Source organism: Dasypus novemcinctus, chromosome 2 (assembly GCF_030445035.2).
Source record: "Dasypus novemcinctus isolate mDasNov1 chromosome 2, mDasNov1.1.hap2, whole genome shotgun sequence".
Lineage (NCBI taxonomy): Eukaryota > Metazoa > Chordata > Mammalia > Cingulata > Dasypodidae > Dasypus > Dasypus novemcinctus.
Genome location: NC_080674.1, coordinates 60,958,297 through 60,985,428, shown reverse-complemented (window position 1 = coordinate 60,985,428; position 27,132 = coordinate 60,958,297). Strand labels below are relative to the sequence as shown.

The 27,132-nt window shown below is 39.9% G+C and overlaps 1 protein-coding gene and 1 pseudogene across 1 annotated transcript in view; both read left to right on the top strand.

The window, feature by feature from the left end:
* Nucleotides 1–27,132, top strand: part of PDE4D (phosphodiesterase 4D) — a 1,544,760-nt gene that overhangs the window by 77,463 nt on the left and 1,440,165 nt on the right. The window lies entirely within an intron of this gene.
* LOC101413930 (muskelin pseudogene) lies at nucleotides 5,971–7,647 on the top strand (annotated as a pseudogene).

Genomic DNA, 27,132 nt, shown 5'->3' with positions numbered 1-27,132 from the left:
TAAAATAACTAGAATAGATTTGGTTTTCTTTAAATTTACCCTGATTAATATTCCACTGGGTTATGTATTTCTTCCAAAATGTTCTAAGGTTAGTTCACTGGTTATTGTATTATTTTATGGAGCGTTGTGGTAATGCCGCAGGACATAATCACAATTGTAATTTTAACTGAGACTTTTTCAAGGTTGGTCCACTCACTGCAAATGGTTATACAGACTTTTTATTTTCTCTGCAATCAATGGAGTAGCACAGGTGATATCCTCAGGTCTGTTCACTTAACTTTTAAAATGTCCCTTAAACTGTACTTTGAAGCCCAACAAAATTGAATTTTTGAGCTAGAAAAGCAAGAGCAGGCAGAATACAGAATCTCCACAGGAAATGTTTTGCCTCCAGGTCCTGCCATTCAAACTAGAGTCTGAAAATATCAATATTTGAGAGGATGTCTAAGGCTGTTTATTTCTGTGGGTTAAGGCAGAGTGCTAACTAGATGCGGTGGGTTCTATCTCTAGGTGAGACATTTAGTTTCACTGTTATGACCTCAGCCTTCACTCTTTGTCATGTCTCATCATACTTCCTATCTTTCAAAAGAGACCAATTAAAAGAGGGCAAAAATAATACATATGTTATTAGAATAAAAATTTAAAAATAACAAGAAGCATAGGCGTGTACAACACAAACAGTGAGCTCCACTGTAAACCGCAGACTGTAGTTAATAGTAAAATTATAAGTATTTTCTTTCATGAATTGTAACAAATGTACCACACTAATGCCAGGTGTTTATAGTAGGGTGGTAAATGGGAACTCTGTATTTTATACGTGACTCTTTTTGTAAACATACAACTTCTCTAACAAAAAAAATTAAAAAGCAATTTCTCAAAATGCTTTAGTGATAGGTCAGCAGCACCATTTTCATATGTGGGGGGACTGTACATTCCAGTTAGTCTCTAAGGAGAAGAGAAAAATAATATTTGGTCAAGTAAGTATAAGCATTGCTAGACTGAACAGACAGGCAGAGAGAAAGCTCAGTGTCTTTCCTTGGAAGGAAAATTGTATTATCAGGGGAAGTGCCGGTATTGATTAAGATAGAAGAGTGATTTTGAACAGATAGGAGAATTTGGTTCACAATAGAAGAGGCGTTTAAAAGGGATAAAAGGATTAGATGAAGGAAATATGGCCCAGGGAAGATCACTAATCTTAGAAATTACATTCAACTGTGAGTAATACAAATCTTTTTCTAAATAATGATTTAAATACCTAAAGATTTAATCTTGCTTGTAACAGAAGTTTAGAAGTAGGCAGTTTGGGGCAGGTATGGGATTTCTACAAAGTCATCATGAACCTACCCTCCTTCTATCTCTATTTTCCGTTTTCTAAGCACATAGCTTCCATTCTCATGGTCAACTCATGATGGATCCAAAAGAGCTGCTGGAGCTCTAGCTATCAACTCTCCATTCCAGCCAGCAGGAAGGGCAATATCTGACCTCCTTCCTTCCCCAAAGTCTAATGCAATGCTTCTTCTCATATATTATTAATTTAGTCACATGACATCACTTACCTGTAAAGGAGGTTGGGAAATTTAGTTTCATTTGCCAAGCAGAATATGTCTATCAAAAAATTGGGATTCTGATGCAAAAGAAGGAGAAACTGGATATTTGGTGGGAAATCCAAAGGCTGAACCAGATGGGGATTAGAGACCGCACTCTTGTTGACTGTGACCTTTAGACTGTGTAGAGCCCTCTCCTATACCCACAAATGGAGTTTCTTACCTTTACTGCTGGGTGATCCAAGTATTTCCAGAAAAAACTGTCAAGAGTGGCTGTGCACACACTCACCTGTGTGAGATTGGAAGTGGCACCTGAGACCCTTTTGTCTGCTATTGAGTTTAACCAATTAAAGCAATAATAAGCATAAGTGGGAATTCTTTGAGATCCAGCCCCAGCCTGTGGATCTTGCTTGACTAATGTCCTTCAAACTAATACCTCCATCATCTGAAGGTCCTGAAAGGTCTCTAAGAAAAGGAAACAGAGTAGGAATTTTTTGCGGTTGCATCCATATGCAAATGAATTTAAAAGTTTTTATTATAGAGCCACAGAATCCCAAACCTGAAGAAAGGCACTTTCCCCCCACAAAAAACTAAATTATTATGTTTTGATTGCCCCAAAGAATTTAAGGAAACCTTGAGCCAACATTTGAAAATTAGGATATATCATATATAATCACAGATTTCTGGCTTCTCTTGAGTAGTTAGACCACTTGGAAACTCCTAAGCTGCATTCCTGCATGTCTGTATGTAATCTTCTGGAACCCAGCAGAGGTTGCCCCCTTTAGATGGGGGGCATTCACTGGTTCCCTACTCTCCACACAATTCTGATGGCTTGTGTCTGCCCCCTCTTCTATGTAACCTGTTGGCACTGTAAGCACCTGTGCTTGTGACTCTTGTCGTGGGAAGATCTGGAAGCAGCTGGTGGAAGGGAGGTTGCTGGCCGGCCTCAGTCACCATCCGAGGGGATGCCATACGTGGAGAACTCGCAGCTTGGGAACATCAGAGAGGCTCAAGTTAAAGGTAGGGTCTGAGAAGGAAAGAGCCTGATAAGAAGGGCCTGAAGGCTCGCCATTGCCATGTCAAGGATGCCAGTGACTATCTGCCGGAGGACACATGCTGTCCTCAGGAGTGTCTGGTGTCTCAAGGCTCTTACAGTGTCTGAGAACTGGGCTCATGGTTTCCAAAGCTAGAGCCAGGATGTGACTGTGGATTGTTGCCAAGTTGTTCCAACACAGGTGAAGTAAACTCCCATGGTGTTTTGAAGTGATAACAGGCCATGGCAGTATTTTCAGGGTGGTGGCTGTTTGAAATCCTTTCCCCCATCTCCAGGAGTGACTGTATAATCTTCTGAGGAGGCTTATCTGAGTGGTTCCCAACCTAAGCCATATTCCCACTGGTTGGCAACATGCTCATTGACACTCTTCCTTGGATTCCTGAAGTGGAGCATTACATTTTAAAAAAGAGATATGCAAAACTACTTCCCAGACTGCCCCCTCAGCACACATATTTGTACATGCAGTTTATTTTTGCAACCGTTAAAAATTTTCTTGGAAATGACTTAAATTTTAGTGTGCAAAAGATGAAAAGAATTCTTAAAAAGCTGTAGGATTCGGATACCACTTGTTTATAAAAAGAGACATCAGGGTCCTTCAAACTATATTGGCAGAATGATTTGAGAAAACATTATTTTCATCATTTAAAGCTTTCATTTTGGAGCTATATTTATAACTTTCAGATAGAGTCCTCTTACTTTATTCTAGCCTCAAAGTAAGCCATTGGATTGGTATTTCTTCCATGTACTTTCCTTGAAATGAAATCTTTTGGCTCTACTTTAGATAGTAAATGTCAACAGTTTAAAGCAGCATGATTTTGATCTTTAAATCTGCCCTATTACTGAATAGTACAAGTAGGAAAATAAAAAGTATTTGCCGCCTCAAAAAACATGTTCAGTCTCTATTTTATTTTCATTAGATATGGAGGTCTATAGTTATGAGATCTGATTTTATTCATATAACTGGGGAAGCATCAACATTTTAATTAGTAATAGTGAAATAAATTATATCAATTTTATTTGAGTTCTTGAGTTTTCCTTTTTTAAAAATTTTTATTTAAAAGCAACCATAAAGGGGTTCCCACAGCTTAAGATCAATTCTCCTGGTACTTAAAGTCCAATGAATTCTGTGGCTGGGGCATGGTGTACACGAGGAAAATAGCAATTTGCTTTTTGGTTAGTATTTATCATTGCTGAATCCTAATGAATTCAACTTTTTCCTATTGTTCTGTGCTCCATTTTATACCCTAGCTTATATGTTTGGCTCTAAATCTACTTTATGGTATTGGTTTTAATTCTTGAATTTCTACATAGTTTGGAAAAGTATTCTCTTGAAGATACCCTTTTGAGTAACTACATGATAATTAATAGCAATTGGAATGCTACTTCTATTTTTCTCTAAATTTGAGTCTTGCAAAATGAAAGTACAGAGTCTATTTTCAGAGAACATTTGTACATGGGATTTCTTTCTATTTTTTAACACTTTTAGGGTATTCAGGTTAAGAGCTATGTTTTCTATTTCATGTATTTTTGATTTTTAAAATTTATATTCAATTATAAGTTCCTTAAATACAAGTTCCTTAAAGAATATTTGTAAGATAGAGACAAGTTGAAAAACAATCCAAAACCCTATTGTTCCATGAAAGTCATCATATTGAAAATTGAATTTTGAGCAATCAATCATACTTAACATTATTTCATATGAATTTTCACCTCTAATATATATCTAATTATTCCATCAAGGAATGTGCCTTGGGTAACTTAGGTTGATCTTAATTTTTTTTTTTCCTGCTACGACTAATGCTGCATGGAATACATTTCTATAGGCATCTTTTCCATATTTTAGATTTATTTTAAAATTTAAATTCTCAGAGATAGAATTACTGGCTTAAGGGATATATTTTATTTAATATTGCTTTGTAAGAAGCACATCCATATACTCTGCCTGGCTTTTCTTCTGTGTTTGGGCATCAGATGAGAAGTTGAGAGAAGCAAGGAGAAAGGAAGAAGGAATCATAAGGATGATTACAGAGATTAGCTACAAATGTTCTTGTTTGCTAACTGAAAAGTATTTGCTGACTGAAAGGACAACACATTGAACTAGCTTGTCCTATGTCTTGTTTTCCTATTGGCCCTCACGGCCAAAAGACAAATACCAAGACCGCTGAGGCTTTATTAACACAAGTCAAAAGAACAAATTGCTGTCCACTTTGCAGAACATATGGGTTTCTTAGTCCAGAACAGTAGGTGGGCAATAATTTGGGATTTGTTCACTTACTTTGAAAGGCAGGAATTAATCTCTTGGACTTATTGTGATTATTCTAAAAAAAAAAAAAAAAGAAAAATACCTGAGGATGGAACCTTGGTTTCCAGATAACAGTTCTTTGGAGATCTTGAGTACACTTGAGTTACCACTCTACGATCTGGCACCATGATGGTTTTGATATCTTCTCTCCTCTCTTCCAGTTTTCCCAGCATGGCTGAACTTTTCAGTGTGCAGAGAATTATGCTGTGGAGTCTGCCAGTGCTTGCAATGCTAGAGAACTAAATAACTAAACACACAATTTCTCTTGTGTGTTCATATGTGTGCTTGTGCATTTGTGAAAGGAGATTGAAGAACGTTTTTGATGCTGAAAGGAATTTTTGATGTAAAAAGTTTTCATATTTGTTAAGGTTGAGAATCTATTCTCTAAAGTATGGGAAGATGAGGAGAAGGGGAGAAAGAGATGGTTCTTTGTGTGTTCCACGTCTCTTTGATTTTATGAGAACACACAGGAGTGCTAATTCACTCCAAACCCTTGTACTATTGGCCCATCTACAACAGGTTTACATTTTAGGTCATCAAAGATTGGCTGATACTACCAGGCTGGCTTTAGTAGTTCATGTAGCTCTTTAGATTATTGCTTTTTCATTGATTTTGACTAACGAGCATTTCCTTTTCTTCCTAACTCTTGTATGCATTTAAATATTTTAAAATCTTTTATCCAGTATTATTTGTTGCTTTTCGCCAAAATGAATGTTTCCAATATTGCTGAAGTCCTTTTCTGTATTGCTGGAAATGAAATATGCAATCTATTCTCTAAACTATAGCCAGGGTGATATTCCAAAATATAAATCAGATCATGTCAGTCTCTAATTTGAAGCCTTCTTGACTTCCCATTGCACTTAGATTGAAAGCCAAATTCCTTAATTTGTTCTAAAAAATCTCTGCATGATCTGGCTGATCTTATCTCTTAACCACCCATTGTCTTGCTCATTAATTAAAATTGGGGATCCAGCTTTAATTTTAGCATCTGGGTTGTTGAAATTAATGGCACTGATGGTCCTGAAGTGGTACAACCTGTCTCTACTGGTATAGCAAGCAGTACTGTGAACAGGAAGCCACTGGCCTTTGCCTAAAGCACTTCCAACAATGCAACTGTACAGAGGGCTTTGAATCACTGCAAAAGAAAACTAAGATTGCCCTGGAACATCCTATGGTAACAGATCTTCATGACAAACTGGTGTTGAAGGGTGATTTTGATGCTTGTGAAGAATTGATTGAAAAAGCTGTAAATGATGGCTTGGTCAATCAGTTTATCCGTTAACAGGAATATAAGCCAACATGGAGTCAAATCATTCCCCAAAGCACCAAAGGCAATGGAGAAGATAACGGACTAGGAATGAGAGGGGGCCATCAGATGGTTATTGGTGTTCAAACAGAGACCGTTTGTTTGTTTGGTGGCTGGAATGGAATACAGATCTTGCTGACTTCTGGGCATACAATGTAAAGGAGAACCAATTGACATGTATCTCTAGAGACGCTGGGAAAGAGAATGGTACTAGTGCCAGATTATATCATAAAATGTGCATTGACATTCAACGAAGGCAGATATACACTTTGGGGCATTATTTGGATTCCTCTGTGAGGAATACCAAATCTCTGAAGAATGACTTCTAGTGTTATGATATTGACACAAACACATGGATGTTCCTAAGTGAGGATATTGCTGCTGATGGATGACCGAAATTGGTATTTGATCAGATGTGTATGGACTCAGAAAAACACGTGCTCTACACCTTTGGTGGTAGAATTTTGGCATGTAATGGCAGCATAGATACCATCAGAGCCAGTGAACCACAATTCAGTGGGTTGTTTGCTTTCATCTGTCAATGTCAAATATGGAAACGTATTTGAGAGGACTCCTGGAATGCTGGGTCTGAGGACATCCACTCTCAGATAAGACACTGAATGCTATTTCATTTTAAAAATCGTTGTTGTTATGTAATTGGTGGCCAACGATCAAAAACCTATTTGAGTGATTTCTTCAGTTATCATGTGGATTCGGATCATGCAGATATAATATCAGATGGCACCAAGAAAGGCTCTGGGATGGTTCCAATGACTGGATTCACACAGAGAGCAACCATTGATCCAGAACTAAATGGAATACCTGTTTTATCTTGATTCAGCAAAGACAGGGAAAAAAAGTAAGAGAATGTCAAAAATTCATTCTGAATTTATGACATTGTGAGGAATAGTTGGTCTTGTGTCTCTAAGAATGATCAAGTTGCAAAGGATAATTCAAGGAAAAGTCTCCAGGAGGAAGGACCATGTCCAAGATTTGGCCATTAGCTTGTATTTGGTGAGTTACACAAGGTTCATTATTTACTTGCTGGAACTCCAGGAAAATACTGCTCTCCAACGATAAGATTAGATGACTTCTGGTCACTGAAGTTCTGTAGGCCTACAAAAGATTACTTACTGACATTGTAAATATCTCATAAGAAAATACAGCTTTGAAGAAAAAGCCTAGTTGGATCCCCCTAATGCTCTGAAATACTTACAAAATGATCTTTATATAACTGTGGATCATTCAGACCCAGAAGAGACAAACGAGTTTCCCCTCCTAGCTTCAGCTCTAGTCAAATCAGGTTCAGATTTTACAGGTCTAGGCTTTTCATGTGGATCACATCTATGCTCAAAGAATTCAGCTCTTTGACACCTTAGTAAATTTCTTTCCTAACAGCATGACCCCTCCTAAAGGCAGCCTGGTAGTCCTCAGCACACTGTAACTGAAGAGTCACTTGACACAGAAATGGAAAATATGGATCTGCTTACAGTATTTTGAATTTCAACTCAATTGACTGAAAATTAGGTTGCAGTGATTGAGGACTGCACCAGAGTTTTGAAGGAATCTCTACCATGAAAAATTTAACCCTCTTTCCTCATACCTAACCTCAATCCCATTCTCCTCCCATTCCTAAATTAGGCTAATAAAGTGAAATTGATATACTTTTCCATTTAAATATATATAGATGTATTTTCTCAGTTTAACGTTTAAGAATTAATAAGTATAAAAGAAAAAAACCAGGCAATTTGCCCTTTTCTGATCTTTATTTCATTTTTTTTAAATTGGGGAAAACAGGCACTACTAAAAGACTTCACACTATAAGCAAAGAAAAAAAAATTCCAACCACACTGGACTTCTGTATGTTTGCAGAACTAGCCAAACGCAGTTCTGCCTTGGGATCTTTGTATTAGCCATTTCCACTGCCTGGAGGCTCTGCACATGTTGGCTTCTGTGCATGATTCAGGTCTCAGTTTAAATGTGCTCAGAAAGACTTTCCTGGACTACACTACTGAAAGTTGCATGCTTTGTCCTTACCTAATCATTCTGTCCCATCGCCCTGACTAATTGTCTGTCAGAAATCTTTTTGTTGGTCTATTTGGTCACTTGTTCACAATTCAGAATATAAACTCTAGAACAGGGGCATTCTTTCTCTTTTTCACCACCTCAAGCCCAGTACCTAGAACAGTGCCAGGTAATGCAAATTTGTGGAAAGAATTAAGGGATTAAATAATTATTCTACATCATGTCATTACCAAAGTTGGCAGAATACCATCATTGGCATTTGATTGATTAGGGAAACTGGGATATAGAAAAATAGATGGGATACTAAATTAGCATTAAAAAGCAATGCTTTCGTAAAGATTCAAAGTAATGATTTAATAAAACCATGGAATGTTAGAGCACAAAAGGTTATATTCTTTAGCCCAGCCCCTTTATTTTGCCCATGAAAAAAACTGAGATGCTGAGTTGCTGCGAGTTGCTCGGATCTCACAGTTACTGGCAGCGCCAAGTCCAGCCTAGTGAGTGTAGCTTAATATCTCACCATGAGTCATAGCTCCTGCTCAGTGGATTGGACACAGCAATGAATATTAGGGTACAATTTGCTCTGGATTTTGCAAAAGTATGGGAAATGGATTGGACCTATTTTCCTGTCATTTTTATAAGAGGCAGTAAATAATGGTACTTTGAAATGGTAGAGAACAGCATCTGAATAATTTTCTAAAATTCTACGGGGTGAATATAGGGAGAAAATTGACGCTTTCCTTTCTGCAGATTGCTTTCTGAATGTCAATAGATTACTTTTTTTCTTATTAGATTTTTTTCTTGTTTCTGCTTTATTTAGTTATTATTATTGTATTAGAGAAGTTGCGGGTTTACAGAACAATCATGTGTCAGATTACTTTCTTCAGCCTGCTTTAAGAATGTCACGAGTAGACTGCCATCTCTTCTCACATACTCCGGACTGTCAGAGCCCCTCAGCACCAAGGAGACGTTCTCGTTGAATTTCCCTTAGAAAGGGCAGAAGGGGTGAGACAAATGAAAAAGGTGATTCATTAGTATCAGGATCTTGATGAAAATGGGAAAATCCTGGCAAATGCAAAAACTTTTTACCAATTCATGCATGTTGCATGTCTTCATTTCTTTTTCCTTATAAGATTAAACAATTTGAAAGGAAATGACAAGTGGAAGAAAACAATAGTCATCAATTTTAAATTTTTAATTGAACGTGTAGCTTTGTACTTTATTCAGTGAGAGTAAGCTTGATTTTTTTTGGTTAGAAAACAAGATTGTTGAAAGATTATCACAAAATTTTAGAAGTATTACATTGATTTTTCATAATTGAGCCTAGGGGAAAACCTGAAATTTTTGCAAAAAGTATGTTCACTGCAAAACTGCATATAATTTTAAAACATAGGACACATTTCAATACTCAAAAATTGGTTTATCCATTTGATAAAGTTTTATGCAACTAGTTAACACATTAATATTTAAAATTATTTAAATGAAAAATAATTCTCTTAATGATTTGTTAAAAAAAAACAGGACTCAAAACTATTTCTAGTTTTCTCAACTATGTAAAAAACATGTGGACAATGTAAAAAGACTGGAAGGAAGCAAGACAAACCATTAATAGACTTTAATATGTGATAGATTATTGTTATTTTCATCTTTATACCTTCTGTATTTTTTACTTTTTCTACAATATGCCTGTATTACCTTAATAACCAGGAAATCATTAGCCCTTTTTTTGGAAACAGGGTATATGAATTGTATTTTAAAAGTGAATACATTTATTGAAATGTATTTCTTTTTAAAGGAACTATGTAAAAATATGGTTGAATTATGTCAAAATTCTTTATAAAAGAGTATATATATATGTATATATTTATCTTTCCTGCATAAATAGCTTCCCTTATACAGAAAATCTTAGCCAGAAATTGTGGGCAATTAAAATTGTGTAAATTCACATGTGTGTGTTTAAATATTGTATGTCATTTATTTCTTGTGTTACTTTGGTATTAAGACTGAGTTAGTCGGTGAAAGCTGCATAAAGATTTCATTAGATAGGCTATAATAATAGAGTTCAAGAGAAATGTTTTGTAGACAAAGTACTCGGAGAATCAGAAGGGCTTTATGACTTCTTTGGTCAAATGAATTCCTTTGCCTGATATACCACTGATTTAACCTTCTGCTGTAGAAGATATTGATACCCAGTTACACTCACTTTGTAAAAACAAAATTTAAGGAGCCCAGGAAAATCCAAGAACAAGAATAGTAAATGGAACACTCTATTGTCATTGACTTATGTATACATTTAGGCTTCCAAGCAAAATCATAGTCCAGAGAAGCCCCTGGCCATGACCTGTGAGAGAGGATTGCTAAGAAAGTAATAGTTATGTGAGGGGTAATTTGTAGTTATATAGTCCACTCTACTTCTGACATTTATATTTTCACATTGCCTCATTAAGAAGAGACAATATAATATAGTGACCAAGAGCTTTGCCTTGAGAATTAGAGTACCCAAAGTTGCCAGTTCCTATCTGTAATCTTGGGCAAGCTACTTCTCAATTTTCTCAACCATAAAACAAGAATAATAAAGGTTCTACAGCAGTCAGTGTCTAAAAAAGGAAACATAAACCACCTAAGTATTTGAATTAGCAGGAATCTAACTGGTTAGGCAGGTAAGGGAAGAGCTAAGATGCCAAAACAGTCATGAGAGGACCCAAATGTTAGCAATAGCAGAAAGTATCTACTAACCCTGGTCTAGAGAGACAATCTGTTGGAGACATTGTTACTGAGGCTCATGGGCTGGGGTCACCTGGGGGAAGCTGGAATTACGGCGGAGGCACCATGGAGCAGACCCCTTGGCTGCCTCAGACTCTGCCCAAGGCGCAGAGAGAGGGGAGTAACACCCTGGCTTTCCTACCTTCCCACTCTCCAACCCTTTACCCAAACGCAGCCTCTTTGTGATACAGAGCAGTGCAGGGAAGAGAGAGGAATGGGTCTAAGACTGGCAGAGTTGTCATGAGGAGGACAGGAGGCACTGTGTCTAAAACATTTAGAGTGATCTTGGCATGTACATGCTCAATAATCGCTAACATCATCCTCATCCTCACTGATACCATATGCAGAGTAGCAACTTCTATTCGTGAATATACTTTGGGTGTATGTGGGTGCCAGGAGGTTGTTTCCGGTACAGCCTCCTCTTTTCTGTGCCATACCATGGTCAGGTTGCTAGTTATTTAAGCATTTCATAATGTCTAGTCAGGCATTTTTGCTGTTTGCCATAGCCTGTCATTAAAAACAATGAATTTAAGAGGATCAAAAGCTTGACAAGATGCCTTAACAGGCCCGCAGAGAAAAGTCATATAGCTGTCTTCTTTGACGCATAGACATTAGATAAAAATTCCATCCAGATAAGTCACAAGGCTTTGTCAAAGTGCCCTCTTCAATTGCTTGCCTTTTGAGAACACACTATTTATTGTAGCACTTTGCTAAGTCCAGGGAATTTCTCCCCTGAAAGATTTTTATCAGTATGAAAAATAACAGCTTTTCTAGTTCTAAAATATTGTTAATCTTTTCCACATTGACTTTCCAATTACACTCATTCTCAGAAAGAACATTTATAGATCTCAAGAAGTTAAGGATTGCCTAGTTTACTCCAATATTATGTTCTTCATGTTTAAATCTAGGTCTCAAAGATGTAGTACTAAAAAGTAATAGCTGTTAAGAGATTTTGAGTGTTTTCTCCATGTAAGGCCCTGCCTGCAGCACTTTGGATGCATGCTCTCATTTAATGTGATGTCAGGACTTTGAACAACCCTGAGATAGGTGACCTCTTTTAAGGACAGAATGAAGCTTAAGTTCACATAGCCAGACTGTGTGAGTCAAAGCTCACACTCTTACCCATTGCATGGTAATGTCAACATTTTAATGTGAATGTTAAATGATAAAGCATAAATGAAGAGGGAATGAAGTAAATGAAAACTAAGTATGTGAACACTAAGAATTGTAGATTGCTAAAATGTCAAAGCAAGAAATGATCTTAAAGAGCATTTACTTTAACCTTCACATTTCACAGCTGAGGAAACTTATCTCCAAGAAAATAAGAGGCATTTCATCTTGCAGAAGACTAACCAAGTACCAAGTCTTTTTCTTCTCTCCCTTCCATGGCCTCATGGTTATATCCATGTCCCATGCTATTCAAAAGCAGAGGTTGAAAATGACATTGGCTCTTTACTTTGTTCCAAAGAAGCAAACATCTTCTTATGGGTTTTCAAATGTATTGCTTGCATTTACTCTGTATAGTAGAATCAGGAAAACAGGCAACTAAGACCTGTGGAAATCTTGGGTGGGCTGTTTATTGTATTTCCCTGCTACTAAAGGAATGTTGATCAGAAAATACTAGTGTGGGGTTTGAAAGGCAAATGTATCCATTTTTGGTTGGCAAGTTAACTCCAGCACTCTCTACAGAATTTCAAGCTGGCACATAGCTCTGAGTTTCATAATCCTTATTTTGGCCCTTTCCTATTTTGGGTTAGCTTTGGCCCTGGATTTCTTGAGCAATTCAAGGATGATGCTTCTTTTAAAGGTAGGTTAATGGCAACATATTGTTTTTGTTTGGTAAAAGCTCTGTGTATTTGGTAAAAGTGCTTTCAGCTTTAAGTCTTAACAAGGTGCTGTGTTGAGTTTTGAATTCTTAACCCTTGGTTCTTCTAAGGTTTGTGCAGGAATTTGAATTCTGTTAATCATAATTGAGTCTAAATTTTTCTAGAGTAGTGGTGGTCTATTCATAGAGGTGAGCAGAGGGTGGGCAATAGAGAATAGAGTGGAAGGGGAAGTTTGTGATGAGAATCCTAAACCAGGAAAGAATCACAGGGACCACAGCTCTTTTACCTCTCCTTCCAATTCCACCTTGGGGTTAGCCCGAACCAACTGCTTGTAACCCTATTCTTGGCACACAGGCTTCTTCAGAAACAGGCTGTGGCCAGTTCTGGGAAAGGGAAGGACCACAGTCTCTGCGGCATGGATGGAAAAGGTAGGGCAGCGGGGGGAGCTTGTGGCCAGTGTGCCCCAGGGTAGGTCACTCCACAGCTTCATGCTCTCTTTACTCTCCTGTAAAACAACAGGGGTTCAGTGAGATGGCCTTGGACCTTTGGGATCCAGAATTTTATGCTTTTTAGTGTTCTTTGAATTATGGACTTGAGTTCAGCAAAAACGACAACAAACAAAGCAACCAAAAAACAGTCGTTTTCCATTCAGAACCGTTTCGGGATTCTGCTCTGACTCACTAGATGGTCAAACATAATGAAAGGGGAGTCTGACTTCTTTTTGGTTTAGTGTTTCTTTATGGTGTAGTTGTGAAAATAAAACAGTTCTCTGGAGTGTATTCTTGCATTTACTTACTCACTGGGTGATAACAGAAGCTCAGAATAAAACTCAAAGGAATGTAGGACTGAGAAAATATTTTTTCTCAGTTCTGTTACATATAGGAGAACAAAGGCTGATACTTGTGTTTTTATGCCCCTTTCTGAGGACAATGTCTGTAGAAATTCATATTATTATCAATTGTCTTTGTACAACTTTTCATTATACCTCTTATCTGGAATAGTCATTAAAACTCAATTTAATATCCATTTTAATCTGCAAACTTTATGTGGTTAAAGACTTGGCTGCAAATGTGAGGGTGTCTTCAGATACTTTTTTTTTTAATGCTGTAACTGCTTTGTGAAGGGGTATAATGGGATTGTGTTCTGTTCTATCCCTCTTCAGGAAAGAAGGCTATTATGATTTCCCAGACAGGTGGGAGGATTGAAGCCTCTCCATGCCTGAGTCATAGTTTAAAGAAGAAACTATTGTACCAGGGTAATATCTGAGACCTGAGATAAAATTCCCATTATAACCTCTTTAAACATTTCTGTGTGCAAATGGGGTGGAGAGGCTATCCACTCCACAAAGGTAATCCCCTTTCTTCCTGAGCCCAGTGAAATAAATTGTTTCTCTTCCTTGAATTAGAAAAAAAATTAGGATGCTCTTCAGGTTCTTTTATTTAGTTTGTCAAACAACTGGTAATCCACAGGCTATTTCTTTTGCTTAGTTTATGTAGATCAGAAAAGGCCCTGTAAGTAGGGATTCCCTAAGCAGAGCACAGCGGGACAGATCCCAGTTTCGTTCTCTTTTGGGAGCTCATGGCAGCCTCTGTGATGCTTCGAGCTAGTTCTTACGTGTCTCCAAAGCCATATTCACATAGATAAAATCTTTGGTGGTTCTGGCTGGTTTTAACTGAGGTTATGTTCAAGGTGGAGGTCTTTAGGGCAAGACTACCCTGTGAGCTGAAGTACAAGTTCTGATTTGCAAGGGATTTGATCCTGCCCATTGAATGTGGTGCATTTTCCATTGTACGCGCTGAGTGGCCTCAGAACACATCCCTGCAGACACAGGCATGTATTAGGCAGCTGGTTTGTGCAAGGCTCTGTGCTGAGTGCAAGGGGAATAGAAAGCCAGAGGAACAAGAGGAAATACCAACCTTCAAAAAGCAAAAAGTATATCCTGGGGAGCAGATGTAGCTCAGTGGTTGAGCACCTGCTTCCCATGTACAAGGTCCTGGGTTCAATCCCCAGTGCCTCCTTAAAAAAAAAGCATATCCTGGGTTGGGAAGACAAACCAAAGATATACAAGAATATCATCCCATCTAAAATGTGACATTCTAAAAGTGAGATAGTTGAAGAAGAGGAAGAGATTTTCTCCCCAGATGGGGAAGATAAGGCAAGCTAAACTGTATGGGCCCTGGCTGCTGTTCTAAGAGTGTACTTAGTTTGACAGGTGTCATTTTCTGACTAGCTTTGAGCCATTCCTTAGTCTGAGAAGCTCCCTATAGGGCTGACCTCAGGGAGGTGTTCTTTCCTCCTCCAGTAGCTGGGCAGCTGTCATGTGAGACCAGGCTCAGCCAATCAGGTTCTCCTGTCGGGATCTGGAGTAAGCAGGTCAAAGGTTAGAATTTATTTCTGGTGTCAGTGGTGGGGGTGTCCGTTGGTTTTGGGGGCAGCAGCAGTGGCCTAGTCATGAATCCTTCTGTGGGTGGTTGCTGTGATTTTTGCTCCTTGGCATCCAGTGTGCCCTGGGATTTTGCCATGTTTGGTGTTCTAGTGTCCCATTGCTTCTGTGAACCATCATTTCATTCCAAGAGTCCCCCCTTTCCACTTCAGCTAGCCAGAGTCGAGTTCTGTTACTCAAGCAGGAATTCTGATGAGCACTGCAATGACTGGGCCTTTCATAGTTTGTACTGACTCACCTCTTCAGCTCTTCAGCTTCTCATCTGTTGTTTTTCCCTGGGAACTCATCCTCCTGTGTCTAATTGTGTAACTCCCTACTTCGAAGGCTGAACATTTTGAACTTTTCCTGTTTATCAAAGAGACTGTAGTGTGTGCGATTCTGCGGTTTGGTACATCTCGTAATGACCTGTTATGCATTTTTCACTTTGCATGACTGTTTTGCTGCTTTTGTTTGTTTTTCATCCATTTCACTTTGCCCGCTAGCCAGTAAATGACTTTCATGTAGGGACTCCATTTTCATTTTTGTATTCCCAGAGATTTGCACAGATAATGTTAATACTAGATGCTCGCTGTATGAAGGAACAAATCAATTTTCAGAGAGGGATGAGGTGTTGAAATTGCAGGCTTGGGGAGAACAAAATAATTTTGGAATAGCTGTTGTGGGACATGTACTCTGGTATTAACCAGGGAGGAATAAAATATCTGAAATGTAGGAAGCCCATTTGAGATTGGGTAGTATAAATTTATTTTTCCACTTCTTGAAGTCAGGTTTATTTAGGTGTAATTTATTAACAGTAAAATCCACCCTTTTTGTTGTACAGTTCTTCATGTTTTGACAAATGCACAGCCATGTAACCACTAGCAGAGTCAAGCAATACATAAGATAGTTTTTATCACCCCCCCCCAAATTGTCTTGTGCCCCTTTGTAGCCAACCTCTCCCCACACCCCCAGCATCTAGCACTCACTGATCTTTGAATTTTTATTTTAAGCAACTGGCATAGTAAAACTATGCCATAACTTTCTATGAGAATGTTTTATTCACTTGGAAGGAGGAAAAAGATGGATAGTAGATTGTTGCTCAGGAATAGGTTTGCCAGATTTAGCAAATTAAGTTAATGCATATATACTAAAAATGATTCACTGGTTATGTTAAATTAAAATATAGATGGTCATCTTGCATTTTATCTGTCAACCTTACTTAGGCAGGGTATTGCCAGAGCAAGAACTGTCACAATTGAGGTTAAGAGTGAAATTGGCAGACAGAGGAGGAAAGACGAGAAAGGAAAAGGCAAGCAACAGCCGTGGATCTTCAGTAGCATCCACCCACCATTTAGACTTTCAGAGAAAACATAAAAGGGGGGGAAATGGGGTTTTTATATGAAACGAGAAATTTACTAGCTTGTGCATGAATAAAATAAGCAAGACTGCTTTGAAGACTAGGATTCTCGGTGTTCCAATTTGTAAACTAATATAGAATTCTATCAGGGCGGGTTGCTGCCCAGCTGTGCTGTGGAGGCGTGCAAGTCAGGAAGTAATTAGGTACTTGGAAATAGGTGATATGCATTCTATGGAACCATAAAGAATATGATCCAATTCCACCCTTAAGAAAATTAACTTTTCTGAGTTGTAGAAGAGTTTCATGCTTGCTCTTCCTCAGAATGGCCATAAAATAATAACAAACGTGTAAGAACAGACTCCCCTGATTCAAACTGGTACTAATGAAAATGAATAGCTTCTAGTTTATCTTTACATTTTTGAGGCAAAAGGACTTGGGAAGCAGATGTGGCTCAACTGATAGAGTGTCCACCTACCATATAGGAGGTCCAGGGTTTGGTACCCAGGGCCTCCTGGCCTGTGTGGTGAGCTGGCCCACATGCAGTGCTGCCACGCGCAAGGAATGCTGTGCCACACAGGGGTGTCCCCCACGTAGGGGTGCTCCACGTGCAAGGAGTGTGCCCTGCAAGGAGAGCCGCCCCATGTGAACAAAGAGCAGCCCACCCAGGAGTGGCGCCGCACACTCGGAGAGCTGACACAGCAAGATGACACAACAAAAAGAGACACAGATTCCCGGTGCTGCCTGACAACCTGACAAGAATGCAAATGGCCACAGAAGAACCCACAGCGAATGGACACAGAGAGCAAGAGAGGAGATAATGGGGGGCAGGGGGGGGGGGCGGGGAGAGGAGAGAAGGGGAGAGAAATAAATAAAATAAATCTTAAAAAAAAGGACTTGCTCAGCAAAGCCCAAGAAAGAAGCTTTTAAGTGGGTTCTTCTTACTATATGTAAAAGAATAAATTTTTAGAAGAGTTGTTGGGTAAGTCATTTGTTTAGACTTTGGTCTTCCCTTTCTCTTGTAAAGGAAGCTTGGTAGGACAGTTACCTGGAAATAAGTCCTTAGTGTTTGGTCTGAGCAATAGCGCCTCGTCCCTGCAATCTGGCTTCGTTTCCTTCCTAGCTCACCAAAGCTAACCTGCCCCGAGTGGTTAACCTGCTCCAGCCCCTGAGCCCTGCCTAGTGTCTGTGCTGACAAACTGAGGTAATAGGTAAAACTGACTTAGCATGCTAATCTATTAGCTAATGATCTATAGAATGTATCTTCAGCTCCTAAGTGTGAAGGAGATTGTGAGGAGCATGGAAAGGAGGTGACCTGGGGTAGGCTTCTTTTATTTCTCAAATCTCATTGCACAGAGGTTGCGGTCTACTCTGTTCATGACCCAGAACAAGCCTTTGGAGTGTCTTGCGCTGGCCATTAGTGCCTCGGAAGGCGGGGCCTAGAAGGGACCTTGGACTTTTGTTTGCTTGTAAATGGAATGTATTTTTAAAAGGATGTGGAATGCACAAATATAAAACAGGCAAAACAGAATGGCTTTGGGAGAAGCAGGGATAGGAAGAGCAGAGTCCCATTCATTCCCCCATTTCCCTTGATGCTTACTTGGGAAATCTTGAAACTACTGCAAAAATACTGATGTATTAGTAAGAGAACCCAGGTCCCTCCCCTTCAGAATTCTTTCCACCACAGCAACTCAGTTGAGTTAGCAGTCTGCTGGGGCAGTGGCTCAGGTGTCCTGGGTATGTGCCTCCTAAACAGGAATCAGAACCCACAATGGAACAGAGATCAAGGGGAACTAGAAGACATGTCTTGTGTAAGCCTGGTGAGAAGTCTTGGCATAGAGTCAGAGCAGGAGATGACTTAGGAATCTTGATGTTTACCAATGTAATCCTGCTGGCTGCTGGGATATGTGCCATGTACTTTGCCTAAAGTCTTTAATGTGATTTACAATAATTATTCTATTCCCTCCCTCACAAACTGATAAGATGAGGAAGTTATATAATATTATTAGCTTCTCAAATTGGAAGATGATAATTATTAGCTGGGACCATTGAAGCTGGATTAGGGTGGGTGATCACAATAGAAGCAGTGATCGATAGGGGACTATTAATCAGCCAACCGGAATGTGAATTATCAGGATTGGCCTTTTCATGATTGATACATCACTAAGTCTTCAAGAGGGTAAAATTGGGGAGCTCTTCAGGCAACAGACAAATTCAAGTGTTCTTGGCATTATATCTTACTCAAGGGAGAAAAAGAACCTGAGGAATGCATACTGGGAAGGAATGACAACATCCAGATATGGCAGGGAAGGTTGAGATTTATGATATGAGTATGACTCAGTAATTTAGCACCGTAGCTAGGACAGAAAGTCCTATGACCTGGGAGTCATAACACTTACATGTGAAAGTCACAAGGAAATTATATCTGGACTTGGCATTGGCATATGGTTCATTCTGTCCTTCCGATGTCCTTCTCTCTCTCCTTTTGTCCTTCCCCTTCCTCTTCCTCTCCTCCTCTCCCCTCTTCTCTGTCATAAATTATTGGTTCCAGCTAGACAGTTTGCATCACATTATACTCGTGCCTAATTCTGCTTCTTTGACGGGAATGTTCCTCATCCTCTACTCCATCTATAGGAGAGGTTCTTAATCTGAAGGGTGAATAGGCTCTGGGGCATCAGTGAGCCTGGCTGGGTCAAAAATATATTGTTGTTGTTAACAGTTCTACCTGAAATTTATCACTTGCTTCAATTATGAATGTAGGCAGAAAGCTACAGGAATATTAGTAGTACCTGCTTCTGAGTTTGTCCATAATGGATACCACAGCATTGCCACGTCATATGACAGTTGTATCATTTATGCTTATCACTACTTTGAAGTTATAGTGGTTTATTTGGCCAGTTGATAAATCTTATTTAAATCTTATTAATATTACTGTATCACAAATTTGTTTTTAAAACATTGAAAATATACAGTCAGTCCTGCTATGTTGCAAGATCCATGTTCCTAAGATTCACCCTGCTGTGCAAAGTCGCAGGTAAGAAACACAGGGCTCACAGGAAAAATGGACTGGTGGCATGCCGCTCAGAACTTTGTCAATGACACATTTAAGGAAAACAAGATAGGAACCTAAGAAAAACGGTAGCACAATTTTACATGTGTTAAATGGTGAAGAAATGTATGAGTCCTACCATAGGGTACCACATCTTGAGAAAGAGCTGAAGTTTGCTTGTGGAAGTGGACAGCGAGGGGTAGCGGTACAGCGTGTGAGTTATAGTGAGGTGGTGCAAGGAGGGTGGTCTGAAATCAGACATTAAGTTGTAACACCAGGTGGAGATGGGTGCTCACAGCACACACGTGGTGAACCGAGGTAGCTGGTAGCTGACAGTTTGGGCGTCTCTGCATTTGTATTCCTCTGCAGCTCGGTTCAGCTGGATGCAGTATTTTGTTCATCTAGTGTTTCTTGTGGGCTGAATGGTGCTTAAGCAAACATGAAATGCATGCTAGGCTCAAATTGTTCCCTAATATATCAGTCACATTGGAACTAATTCACAGTTTCAAAGCAAGCATCAATCACAGAGATACAGTAATTGGTTTCCTCTGTAATCCTATCAGTTTTCTGTATCTTTAAATACTGCACTGAGAAAGTCTTAGGCTTCAGGCTAACAGAGGGATCCATTGCCCCCAAAAGGTCAGGAGCCCTGCTCCGAGCCCACGCACCAGCTCCTGCGCGGAGTCCTCCCCTCCCCTGCCCTGCTGACCCTCCGCCAAAGCACAGGCCTTGCTCCCCCCTTATTGCTTTGGCGCTTCTGCAAACTACTCTCCTCAGACCTGAATGGCAGTCTATTATTTGTATTTTTTATGCTCTTTCCCTTCATACCAATATTCTAAGCTTCTTAAAAAGATAGACCAAGTTATCTCTATTCTTTTCATTCCTTTTAGTGTTTTAGAAATTCATTCTGTAAGTTCTTTTTGAATGAATTACCGAAATGATATTATTTAGCCAAGAAAAGTCAAAGAAAGCAGGAAATTTAATCATTAGTTTCTAGACATTAATGCAGAATATTCTAGTGTGGGTGGAGCCAGAGCCCCCTCATCTTCTCTGTGCACAGGAGAGCAGCCAACAGATTAAAGGGCAGCATTTATTGTATTCAGAATACAAAGAGTTCCTGGCAAGAGTTTTAACTATTTAGAAAGTCTCCTGGGAGAGACTAGGGCCTCCGCTGGCCCAAAGGCTTTTTCCTCTGGAACAAACTCTTCTCTCTGTTTAGTTTAAAATGTTGTCAGGACTGAAGGTAGCAGTGATGGTGTGGATCTTTTGGCATTTTAGAGTTTTAAAGAATATTTTGTTCAGGGCACACATCAAGAAGTTGGAGCCCATACTTGGAAACTTCTGATTCTGTCTGTAGGCCTTATGTTAGGGTGACAGGGTTCGGAGCTAAAACTAAGAAGGAGCGAACACTGCAACAGAAGTCTCGTCCAGACACACTGCGGTAGTTTTGAAGGGAGGCATTTGCGGTCCTTAGCCATATGCAGTGTGAACAGGCCGCAGATGTACATCAAGTGAGTGGGTGAAATAGCGTTTGGTGGGAAATGATGACAGTTTAATGGCATTAGTCCTTGGGGCCCCAAGTGTACTTAATATTCATCTTTTTTTGTATTTTGAGGTTTTAGCCCTGGGGATATGTCAGCAGGTTAGCATCTGCATGTTAAAGTTGGGCCCTGAAGTGAATCAGTGAGGAAAGCGAGTCACACCTAGGAATGGGAGAAGAGACAGCCGAGACAGCTGGTCCTTGTTGAGAGATCTTTGTAATGAAGCAACTAAAGAAGGTCACAGATTTCTGCCTTTCCTTCTGACCATTTAGCTTGTTGACCTTATTGCCCTGGTCTAAGAGGCAACTTTGGCTTGGGCAAGTTGCACCAGGCTTTGTACATCCCTGGAATGCAGCACCCTGTCCCTGGTCTACTCTGACATAGAGCACAGATTATAATTTCTGAGTTCAGTGTATCCTACTACACATTAGTTTCCTAGGGTTGCCATAACAAAATACTGTGGGCTAGGTGTCCAAAACCAAGGTATCAGCAGGACTGTGCTGCATCTGAGCTGTAGGGGAGAATCTTTGTCTCTTCTAGTTCCTGGTGTTTGCCAGTATTCTTTGGCATTCCTTATCTTGTAGGTGCACCCTCTGCCTCCTCCATCTACATGTGGCCTTCTTCCCAGTCTCCATTTACTTCCTATAAGTACACCAGCCATTTTGGATTATGACTCTCTGTAATCCAGTTTGGCCTAACTTTAACTGATCTCCTTGCCAAAGATCCATTTCTGAATGGAATCATAGTCCCAGCACTGGGGCTTAGGACTTGAACATATCTTTCTGGGGGGACACAATTCAACCTATAACATACCCCTGGATTTTTTTGTTGGTAATTTTTACTCTTCTCCTTCTGACTAATGAATCATGTATCTCTTGACAGAGTGAGGATTCTATTGTTTAAATGACTCATGGCTGTATCTATATATGGCCATTGAATTGACAATTTTTAAAAATGTTTTGTTGTTATTGTTCATTTGAATGAATTTTTTTTTTTTTTTGACAATTATGCAGCTATAAAGATCATCTCTCAGCCTTTGGATGATGTCAGTTTTTTTCTTGTAATTTTATGAGTGCCATTTCTCAGACTTGATCTTAGATGTCTAAAATATTTCCCACTTCTAAAATTGTCATTGTGTGAAGTATGATTAAGAATAGCTGAAGTATTTATTTAAATCCACACACTGATGAACAGCAACCGTGGTGAAAGCAGTTTAGGTAAGACTTTATTTCTTTTATCCAAAGGCTATTTTGGGATGTACAGAGCAATAAGCAAGTCCTCAAGAACTTGAACTTAGAGATCTGGAGTGAGTTTCAAAGCAGAAAGAGGAAAGGACATGAGGAAAATTCTTATACCACAGCTGTAGTTGTAAGGTAGTTTTGGGAGACAGATTATGGTAGAAACACAGTGATAATTGTCTGGTAAAAGATTGCTCCTTAAAAATTCTCATATTCCACAGCATTTACTTCTAAGTCTTTATGCTGAGTCAGAGGTTCTCCTGCTTAACCCAGCACTTTAGAGGACCCCAATCCAGCCCTCCTCTAGCCATACCCTTCCCCACAGGGTAAGTATTCTGTGGGGCCAAGGAATCACGACCACCTCCATTCCCCCACCTTTCAAGACCACTGTCAGTGTGTTTGGACCCTGGAATTTCCTGCCCAAGAACAAGTCTGTCCTTCAGGAGGCAGATTGCCTGTGCTCCACCCAAGGAGGGGTCAGAGGCACCTGTTTGCAGGGACAGTTGACAGATGGCTGCTGTCCTGCAGTTGTCATACATGTGCTTGTAAATCACATTGGGGAGGGAGTTGGTGGGAAGAGAAAGAGGGTGGCCAGAGCCTGGGGTACCAGCTTCCTTCTGAACCTCTAAGTTCAAGTGTAGTACTCAGAGGTGTGTAAGAATTCTGGCCTTCCAGATCCTTCTGAAGGTATATTTTTCAAGGTCAGATATTATTCAGTTTTTTTAAAGCTTAATTTATAATTTAAAAACACTTAAACAGATGATATGAGGGCCTCAATTTGTATTCTTGCCTAGGGCCTTGCAGTCAAATAGGCACAAGAAAGCCTTTCTCATAGGGACTGTGGATAAAAATGTTTTGAATAAAAGAGATTTTCCAAGTAAAATGGCTATACTGTTAATATCCTATGTACCTGAAATGTTCATAGTGAGGAGAGTCTTCAAGAGAAGGGACTGAGTCTTGAAACTAAAAGAAAAAAAATTCTGAGTTTGGGTTCTACCTCTGCAATCAGAGACCAGGTTGTTTAACCTTGGAAACAAATTCAGTGTGCCATTGATTGTTAGATGTACATTTTATGTACCATGAAGAAAGAAAGAATGCTGGCAATTAAAATAAGAAGACACTATTGTTTGTAGGAGACATCTTAATTTCAGAACTGAATGTATGTGAAAAATTTATATATTGAAATCAATGAAATACAAGGTATAAGCTAGGGCTCTTTTTATTGGCAGTGCATAAAATACACCTTACAGTGGTTTAAACAAAAAGGAGAATTTATTGACTCATGTAACTGAAATGTCTACAAGTAGTCTTTTTTTGGGTGTGGTTTGATCCCAGAGCTTGAACACTGTTATTAGTTTCTCTTTCTGATTAGACCTGGCTTCTATTGTTTCTCCTCCTTCTTAGGGTCCATGTGATAACCCCAGAAACTCGCAGCTCACTCTGCCCACATTCAGGACCATTAAAAGAAAAGATGGCCAGCTCCCAATAGCCCAACAAGGTGCTCAGTACATGTGGCTCAGATGGGATCACATACCCATCTCTGAACTAGTCCCAGTGACCAGGGAAATGTGAGCCTCTGATTGAGGAGGCCTGAGTCACAAACTCCTTTCAGAACTAGGACTGAGCATGCGGTGGGCCTCATCAGAGGTGCAAGAACTAAGAGTAGAAGAGGAGGTTCCCAAAGGAAAATGGGGGGCTACTACCAGAACAAGCAGAGTGGAGGCTCTAAGGTAAAACAACAAATCCTCCGCTTGAACAAGCCCTTGTAGCTGTCCAGTTTCCTCTCACAGAAGATGGGGATGACAGTTCTGTGTGCTCTGAGGGTCAGGAGATCAGAACCCCAAGTGCTCTGGGAGCTGCGGGCAGCAAAGAGAACTAGCCAGTGCTAGTGTTTGTCTTGCCCCAGGCTTTTCTTAGGTGCTTATTATCTCATTCAGTCCTGCACAACTCTGCCCGGTTTTATCTCCAGGTTATGGGACAGGAGAATGAGGTTTAGGGGAATTAATTCAACCAAGACAACTGAACTAGTAAGAAGTAGAGTTGGGATTTCAGCCTGAGGTGACTGGGCTTCAAAACCCATTTCCCCCCTACTTTGTTGGGTTGTCTGTTATCAGCATCTTGGCTTTTATTCCTTCCCAGTTTTTCTTGGCACCTAGCCTGGTGCTTGACATATAATGATATGCAGTAAATATTTTTTGAGCAAGATAGTGGAATAAACAACCTTTTCATCTTTACCGTTAGTGGGATATACAGTATAATTTTGGTTTAGGTGAGGGATTCCCTGTAAAGTGTGCTGAGTGGGACATCTCACTCCTGATCCATTTGTGAGGGTTTTGCTCTAAACAGATACGTTGGCTGCGCAGCTCACTGAGCTCACCTCTCCACCAGTCAGTCCAGTAAATTGCTGTCCATTGTCTAGCATGGACTCTAGTGTCCCAGACAGAGCTTTTATTCAAGATTGAAATCACCATTTATGCTGCTGTCTGAATTCCTTTTTTTTTTTCTTTAAATGACACAAACTCTGGGTATTACGCTGATTCTAGAATGGCTGTCAGCCAGCCTGCCTTCCCTGCTCGGCTGGCACGGTGCCTTGTTGGCGTGGCCCCATTCTGGGCTTTCTGGTGTGGTAATGATTCCACCTGTGTGGCCAGGCACCTGGAATGGTCAGCGCCCCTCAGGCCTGGTCTTTCCAATCATCTCGAATTCTCTGTTGGCAGGGAAACCCAAACACTTTCCTAATTCCAGCTGTAGGTGACATTTGTTTTTTCCCTATCTTTTACCATTTGCACACTTAATTATTTTGGCTTATTTATCAGTCTTCCTTGCTAGACTGTAAGACCCCCCTGAGGGCAGGGTTTGTGTCTCTGTTGTTTTCCATTGCATCTAAGACAGTGCCTGGTACATAGAAGGTACTTAATAAGTATTCGTAGAATGAATGAATGAACTTCCATTGTAACTTAGTAATTAATTACTTTTTCAAAGAAGTTCTAGCATTAAGGTAACAAATCAAGATTTAGTTTGTGGAAAGTTTATATTCTGCTGTCTAATGTAATTGTAGCTGCCAGTGTGATGCAGTGTGGTCACTGTGTACCTTTGCAGAGTGACATGCCACTTCTGGGTCCCCCTCTTTCTCCTTTGGAGAGCCTGCAGTACTGACTCTTAGAGTGTTTGAAACCTTTTACAAACCTCAGAAAAGGATACTTGTCCCAGGACATTACTATTTTCTTATCCCAGTACTGGTAACAGCATTCCCATATGACCCCTCTGTTTACTCAGTCACTGTGCAGAAATGGTTAAATCACAAAGTCTCCCAGTGACTGGTGCTAGGTGCTCTGCCAGCTGAACTGCTTCCTAAGACCAGGACTCTGAATCCTAATGCCCGCTAACCAGGACTGTACTTTTGTGAGATGGCTGGTGACCATTGCTTAAGGTGGAGGTTGGAGAAGGTTCTCCATTACTATTATTATTATCATTATTATTTTAACCTTTGTTCATCCTCTTTTATTGTATGCGTGTGAGCATACATATATGTTATTTTATCGATGTTTGACATTTATACAGAAAAATACAGAAATCATAAGTGTGATTGAATTTTCATTTAATAAACACACCCCTGTAACTTCTATCCAGACAAAGGAATTTCACATTACCAGGATGCCAGAGATCCCTCTCATACTCCCTATCATTCATTATCCTGTCAATGCAAATATAATCTGGCCATTTTTAAGTTTATAAAAATGGAAGTATTCATTCTGTACTCTATTTGACAGTTCAGTCAACACTGTGTTTGTGAGGTTCATCCGTATTGTTGCATATAACAGTAGTTAGTTACTTTTCATTACTGTATAGTATTCTTTTTTTGGTATAACACATTGTAGGTATTCATTCAATTGTTGATGGACATTTGGGTTACATACACTATGGAACTAGTACAAAGAATACAAGTGATGAATGTACAACTCTGTGATTATACCAAATGCCATTGACTGCACTTTTTAAAATTTCTCTCCCCTCCCCCCCCTAGTTTGTCTGTTCTCTGTGTCTATTTGCTGCGTGTTCTTCTTTGTTCGCTTCTGTTGTTGTCAGTGGCACGGGAATCTGTGTTTTTTTTTGTTGTGTCAGCTTTTCGTGTATGCAGTGCCATTCCTGGGCAGGCTGCACTTTCTTTCGCGCTGGGTGGCTTTCCTTACAGGGCACACTCCCTGCGCGTGGGGCTCCCCTACACGGGGACACCCCTGTGTGGCAGGGCACTCCTTGTGTGTGTCAGCACTGAGCATGGGCCAGCTCCACATGGGTCAAGGAGGTCCGGGGTTTGAACCGTGGACCTCCTATGTGGTAGGTGGATGCCCTATCTATTGGGCCAAGTCCACTTCCCTCCATATTTAGTTCATATATTTTTAAAAAGATTTATTTATTTATTTTTAATTTATTTCTCTCTCCCTCCCCCCAGTTGTCTGCTCTCTGTGTCCATTTGCTGTGTGTTCTTCTGTGACTGCTTCTATCTTTATCAGTCACCCCGGAAATCTGTGTTTCTTTTTGTTGCATCATCTTGTTGTGTCAGCTCTCTGTGTGTGCGGTGCCATTCTTGGGCAGGCTGCACTTTCTTTCACGCTGGGCGGCTCTCCTTACGGGGTGCACTCCTTGCGCATGGGGCTCCCCTATGCGGGGGACACCCCTGTGTGGCAGGGCACTCCTTGCGCGCATCAGCACT